Source organism: Papaver somniferum, chromosome 4, assembly GCF_003573695.1.
Source record: "Papaver somniferum cultivar HN1 chromosome 4, ASM357369v1, whole genome shotgun sequence".
Classification (NCBI taxonomy): Eukaryota; Viridiplantae; Streptophyta; class Magnoliopsida; order Ranunculales; family Papaveraceae; genus Papaver; species Papaver somniferum.
In genome coordinates this window covers 58,522,647-58,530,279 of record NC_039361.1, presented here as the reverse complement: position 1 = coordinate 58,530,279, position 7,633 = coordinate 58,522,647, and the positions used below count along the sequence as shown (strand labels likewise).

Here is a 7,633-nt window from a genome sequence, read left to right as displayed (position 1 = left end):
GCATGTGGGGGTCATTTTAGTGCTAAGAAGACTGCTTCTAAGATTTTGCAGTGTGGATTTTACTGGCCTTCGTTGTTTAAAGATTCCCATAGTCATTGTGTTTTTTGTGAGTGTTTCTAAAGTTAGGAACCATTTCCCGTAGAAATATGATTCCTTTGAACCCTATTTTAGTGATTGAGGTCTTTGATGTGTGGGGCATTGATTTATGGGTCCATTTCCTATTTCGTTTGGTTATCTATACATACTTGTTGCTGTAGACTATGTGTCTAAGTGGGTTGATGCGGTTCCGTGTAAAACGAATGACCACAGGGTCGTAGTCCAGTTTTTGAAAAGAGAATATACTTACACGTTTCGGTACGCCGCGAGCTATAATTAGTGATGGAGGTTCACACATTTGTAATAGACCGTTTGCTCTTTTAATGAAACAATACGGTATTACCCATAAAGTAGCAACCCCATATCACCCTCAGACTAGTGGTCATGTAGATGTTTCCAATAGGGAAATTAAACGTATTCTAGAGAAAACAGTTAATCCAAACAGGAAAGACTGGTCGTTGAGGCTTACTGATGTCTTATGGGCTTACCGTACTGCGTTTAAGACACCCATTGGAGTGTCACCTTATCGTTTAGTGTTTGGTAAGGCATGTAACCTGCCTGTTGAGTTAGAGCATCGAGCCTATTGGGTTATTAAGAACTTAAACTTTTCACTTGACAAGGCAGGAGCTCAAAGAAAGCTCCAGCTCAATGAGTTTGACGAGATTTGTAGAGATGCATACGATAGTGCTAAGGAGTATAAGAACAAAATGAAACTTGTGCATGATAGGAATATTTTACGAAAGTCATTTTCTCCAGGTCAAAAAGTTCTTCTGTATGACACTCGTTTGCATCTATTCCCCGGGAAGCTGCACTCTCGGTGGACCGGTCCTTTTGTGGTCCGTACTGTTTTTCCTCATGGCGCTGTTGAGATTGAGACACCAGATGGTAGTAGTTCTTCGAAGGTTAACGGTCAGCGAATGAAGCCCTTTTTGGAGCCTTTTGCTACAGGTGATGTTGAGGAGGTCCCTCTGGAGGATCCTGTTTACCTTGATTGACCATCGAGGCGATTTTGTATGTTGTATAATATTTTTGTAGGTTTTTGGTTACACTTCACCTAGGTACTATCTTTCCGACTTCTCTCTTTACTATTTCCTCATGTTACTTATATTTTTGGTACTGTTCTTTAATTAGAAACATTGAGGACAATGTTAGATTTAAGTTTGGGGGTGGGGTAGAACTTTTTGTTACCTTTTCGTTGCAATAAATAAACTCCAGAGCCTAGAAATTTATGCCTATTAAGGATGGCACTAACCAATCTAAGTGGATGGAAGCATTTTGGTTGTAGGAGTTGAGGAACCAATCTGACTAGATGGCAACATCTAAAGAGTTTATTCATAAAAGCACAAAGCTCAGGTGTTAGAAATAACATGATAGTTTCATCATATCTCGTTGAGTCCTTCTCACTTATGTTTTTATTTTGTTTTGTTTTTAAACTACGTTTCTCTAAGTGATTAGGTGGGGCTCACGATTCAAGTTGTTACCAATGCTAAGGTGAATTAGAGTGATTGAGATACAAAAAAAAAAAATAAAAAAAAAAAATAAAATAAACTGAGACCAGACCATCAGACCAACTGGAATAAATTCAATAAAGTCGACCACTGGAACCCTTGTATTTGCCAGTTGTGTTGACCTAGAGTTAGGATTATCAATCACTGGTTCCCTTGTATATGCTAGTGTGTTGATATTAGTTAGACTAGTATCTCAGTCCATTAGTATAGGTTCATTTTGGCAGAGGCCTTCAGACAGATATGAGAAACACCGTTCACCTAGTAAACATCAAAACCATCTATATTTTTCTATATCCATCTTCTTGATCTATCCATGTGATGAGTTTTGACTCCGGATATTGATGTCCATAGTACGACTATCTGAGTAGAGCTCTGTCACTTCATATGAATTTTAGTATGCTTGAGTGCGAACTCGTATACATCAATTGGAATTTCGCATCAGGGTACTTCCTCCTGTAGTCAATAAGTATGCCAACCAAGGATATTCTTTAATGCCTTCCAAGGTTCTGTGTAGATAGCTAGGGTCTGGAGTATAAAGGTTTTGTGGGTATACCTCTGGTAAGCCCTCCGGAGACAACACTCCGCCACTAGAGACACCTAGCGGTTTAAAGGCTTATTGCATACGCTAAATGCAATCGACGATGCCTGCGACAGTGAGTTAGGATTTTTTTCTACTTTATTTTTGCTCGAGGACTAGCAAATAATAGGTTTGGGGGTATTTGATAGACACATTTTTGTGTCTGATATAATCTCAATTGTATATATTGTTAGTGCTCGATTTTGTATTCATTTTGGATTTTTATGTCTTTGTAGGTGTTTTTGGAAAAATAAGATTTTGCGGCGAAATTGGCTCGAAAAGTGTTTTTTTGCGTTCATGGGAGGACATTTGCTATTCAGACTCTCACTTTGGATAAGGGATAACCTAATTACTAAGGGGCACCCCATTTCGAGGCAGCTGCTAATCGCACCCCTACTCTGGATAGGGGGCGACCATCTTCTACATTTGAATTATCAGTTTTGGCGGGAAAATTTGTGGCAGTGAAGAACAGATTAGGGTTCTTGATTTGGAGGAGTTTGAGGTCGATTAAACCTCTGATTTTCATAGGATAGACTCCTTATGGGTCTAGGAATCTGATGTGGGTGTTGAAATCGATTAGACTGGGCTCAATCGACGGATTTTTATCACAACAAAAATATATGGAAAGTCACGTGTGTGACCTGTTTTAGGGAATTTTAGAGAGATTAAAGTGATATAAACCTTCCCAAATATTTGTATCTAACTAAGGAAGAGTTTAGAATAAAAAGGAAACCTCAGAAACGCGTAGAAATTCTAAAACAAGAAATTGCCGCAACTTTGCCGTGAAGAGATTGTTTGGGTCATATATAAGGGGTGTCGAGAGTTTGGGGACCTGAGGAGAGCCAGCGAAGAAGAAATCAGAGTATTATCAAACTCTGTTTCTGTTGTTGTTGTTGCTGCACAGCACAAGAACGCGAAGAACATTGACGCACGAAAAACAGTCGCAAAACAGTATCGTTGTTAAACAGCAGAAGAGCAGTAACGTTTATCTACAACAGTTAATCATTGTTCCTCTTTGTACCAGAAGTCTGTAACACTTTTACGCTGTTGCAAATCAGCTGCTTTACACCTTTCACTCTTTTAATCAACTTTTGAGCAACAAACATGTATTTTGAGCAAGTGATTAATATGAGGAGCTAAACCCCATTGCTGAGGCGATAGAGGAAGCTATTCTTTCAAAAAAAAAATGATATATTCTTATTTATTTATTTATCGCAATTATTTTTATGATTGTTTTGCCTTGAGTGAAAATTGTTTGAATGATTCTTGCTAAGGAATTGTTATTTCTTTTGATAGGGCATGCTTGGACCTAGGTTTTTGATGTTCTATGCTTCAGATTTACACTTGTTATTTTGAGAATCTACTTGTTGCAATAGTTTAGAATCAAATTGAACGAAAAAATTGCATGAAATATAAATATTGGATTAAATCACTTTGAATTTGGAAAATAGTGGAATCTTAGCCTTAGTGTTCTTTTAATATTGATATCAACTTTGATTGAGTTTGCTTTAATTTTTAGTGAGTTTTCTATTTTAATATTAGAATTTAAGTTTAATTAATATCCTTCACAAGTTTGAGAATCGAACCACTTTTACCACTATCTACAAATCACATCAATTTTTGGCGCCGCCGACACGGACTTGTTTTTAGGGTTTTTGATTTTTTTTTTTTGTTCTTTTTTATGTTTTTGGGTATTTATCTTGTGTCTACAGGTTCTGGATCATAAAGAAAATTGAGCCAAAGAGTTTGGTGATTTCATAAAGACTTGGAGCTAAAGATTAAAGCAAAAAGAACAGAAAAAAAGACAATTTTACTTTTAGACAATTTTAGTTTAGGCTTTGTTTATTTTCTTTTAGAAAAAAAAAAATTGTATTAGGGTTTATTATTTTTGTAATTTTTCTTTACTTTTTGGACTTTTGAACTTTTGGACTTTGGGATATTATTTTTTTTATTACCCTACGGAAGGGTACTTTAAATATAAACTGATTACGATATTGTCTCTGCACCTTGGGTTCGTACACTTGACATCGGAGTCAGTGGCCCGAGTCGACTACAACCGATTCATCCCCCGTCTGGAACGGGAGGTAAGATTATAAACACTCGTGAATCCCCTGTCAGCGAGTTACTGGACTCTTTCGTATGCATATATGTTGAGGACTGAATACGGATATTTATTTTTCTAGTAAAGGGCAAGGCCTGGCCATACAAATAAGGGTTCGGATTTCATCACCGTTTTCTTCTTGCCCGCTATAGGAACACGTAACCTACGCGAACCTAAGACTAAAATTTTGACTAGAACGAGACCGATAGGGTAACGAGCTTAACAGGAAAGTCATTCGAAAAATATTGGTTACTCTCTTAAGCATACTTCGAAGTTCTTGACGGTTTCTGTAAGTTGAATGCGTGACTGCGCCGCCTTGTAATACCGGCGAGGCCTTGGGTATCAAAGCTCCACCGAGCTTCCCCTGCCTCTATTCAACTTACGTTAACTCGGATTGATTCCAGAGGGGTTTGCTTCACTTGTAACGAATTCCCGTTCTAAGGATTAGAAGCTGGTCTAGAAACAATCTAAGTGGAGCCATCATGCTTTTTGTTTGCTAGAAATCAATAGGTTTGATTTGGTTGAGTCGGCCTTGATCCGTGTTTGCTTACCCTTCCAATTTAGAAAATTCTATTGTATGCCTGAACGTAAAAGAGACGCACTAGGTAGATTTGTTAAAGAGAAACCTAGTAGTTCGAAGCGTCTCGATTACCTTAATGTATAAGTCCGACTTTTGAAGAGTCTGTTTTTGAAAGTCCTTTAACTGAGGGGAGAATCCATGTTGCTCCGATAGCGCCAGAAATGGCAACTTTGAAAGCTTTGTTGAATCCAACTAGGACTACTCGTCCTTCGTGTATTAAGTTAGCTGAAATGGAGGCACCCTATGAACTGAAACCTGAGACCTTACAGATGCTCCCAATCTTTTTACGAAAATAAAATGAAAACCCTTATTACCATGTTAGGGATTTTGAGGAAATTTGTAGTACTCTAAGAATTAGAGGCTTAGATGATGATGCTTTGAAACTTAGGTTATTCCCATTTTCCCTGAAAGATAAGGCCAAGTCGTGGTTATATAGTTTGGACTCCGAGTCAATTGAGACATATGAACAACTTACATCTGCCTTTTTCAATAAGTTTTTCCCTGGGCACAAAACATCGTCTATTAGAACGCAAATATGCACATTTTCACAACAAGAGGGAGAATCTTTATATAGGTATTTGGAAAGGTTCAATGATTTATTACCCCAGTGTCCTCATCATGGTTTAGAAAAGGTTAGGCTAGTTCAGATCCTTTATGAGGGTTTAGATTATTCCACAACGACCATGGTTGAGTCTCTATGCACTGGTGGATTTGAAAATTAAACTGTTGATGCGACGATGGAATTTTTTAATGAAATCGCTGAAAAACCCAACAATGGGAAAATAGTAGGTCACCCCAGAAAACAATTCTTTGAAGTAGAGGAAACGTTAATAGGGTAGAAGGAGTCTATGAATCAGATGCCAAAATTGCTGCTATAGCAAAAAGGTTAGAAGCTTTAGAAATGGGCTAGACTAGTGGTAAAGTGGAGCCTTTTTGGGAAGGCCAGAATATTGAAGAGCAAGCCAATGCTCTTTATAATAACACTAGATTTGATAACCGTCAAAATATTGACCCATATTCAGAAACCTATAATCCTGGTTGGAGAAACCATCCGAACCTTTCGTGGTCTAAGGGCCAAAGTCAAGGTCAGTTTAGTAATTCTAATGTTCCCCCAGGTTTTGGCTATACTAAGAATCCTTCAGGACTAGCTCAGTTTCAGAATCAGTCAGATAAGAAAATCCTAAGTTTAGAGGAATCTCTCGCCTTGTTAACTCAGCAAACTGCAAAATTCCAGTTATCCGTAGAACATAGTCTACAAGCTAGTAACAGGATAGGACAAGAAAATAGTCAGGCTATTTCCGAGTTAAAAACCCAAGTTGGTCTGATAAGTGATTCTTTGAGAGAAAAAGGTAAGTTTCCTAGTCAAACACAACCCAATCCTAGAGGATTTCATGAATTAGGTGCAAAACCATCGAATCAAGTGAATGCTGTTAGAACCCTTAGGAGTGGTAGAGTTGTAGACAATAAGGTAATCATGCCGATAGTGAACATACTGTAGTTCACCCCTCAGAATCTCACCTCTCAGGACCAGTAGCTGAGGAGACTGATAAAGTTTCTGATGATGTGAATTCGGTTCCTGAAAGGTATGATTTTATGCCTAGAGCCCCATTTCCTCATCTATTAGTACCAACAAAGAAGGAATCGAACTTTAATGACATGGTGGAGGTTTTTAAGCAAGTTACTGTAAACCTTCCTTTATTAGATGCAATTAGGCAAATTTCTGCTTATGCCAAGTTCCTTATGGATATGTGTACGCGAAAGCGAAAACTTAGCGTCCCTAAGAAAGCCTTTTTAGCTAGTCGCGTAAGTTCAATCATTCAGAACACCACAACTCCAAAGTACAAAGACCCAGGTTCTCCTACTATTGCTTGCACAATAGGTAACTTCCGGGTAGAAAAAGCTTTACTTGACTTAGGAGCCAGTGTGAACTTACTTCCATTCCATGTATACTTACAACTAGGACTTGGTGAAATGAAACCTACTCAGATAACACTGCAGTTAGCTGATAGGTCTGTTAAAATCCCTCGAGGTGTTATCGAGGATGTTCTTATTGAGGTCAACAAGTTTATTTATCCAGTGGATTTTGTGGTCCTAGATACCCAACCTGTCCCTGACCCAGAGAACCAGATACCTGTGATTTTTTAGGTCGCCCATTTTTAGCTGCGTCTAATGCGATCATTAACTGTCAAAATGGTGTGATGAGTTTATCTTTTGGTAATATGACTATGGAGATGAACATTTTTAATGTCAGTAAGCAACCTCATGAGCTAGATGACATATGTGTTGAAGAGGTGAACATGATAGAAGTCTTAGTTCAGGAGTCATTACCAAACATTTTGTCTGAAGACCCATTAGAAAGTTGTCTATCCCATTTTGGTTTAGATTTTGACGACGATAGCACTATTGAACAGGTGAATGCTCTATTAGATTATACCCCCGTGTTAGACACTGATAGATGGAAAGCTAGGTTTGAACCATTACCAGTTTCTGAGACTACCCTAATTCCTTCTTTAGAAGAGCCCCCAAAGTTGGACCTTAAACCACTACCCGATACTCTAAAGTATGTGTTTTTAGGCCCATATGAGACTTTACCTGTGATTGTAGCTTCCGATTTGGATGGTGATCAGGAAAGTATGCTAGTAAATGTATTTCAAGACAATAAGGAAGCTTTAGGGTGGACTATAGCAGACATTAAGGGTATAAGTCCTACTGTGTGTATGCATCAGATTCATTTAGAGAAAGACTCCAAACCTTCTAGGGAGATGCAACGT

The 7,633-nt window shown here is 38.2% G+C and overlaps 1 pseudogene; it reads right to left on the bottom strand.

Annotated features, from left to right (window-relative positions):
- Nucleotides 1-5,387: 5,387 nt before the first annotated feature.
- On the bottom strand, nt 5,388-5,487 carry LOC113276813 (annotated as a pseudogene).
- Nucleotides 5,488-7,633: the final 2,146 nt, after the last annotated feature.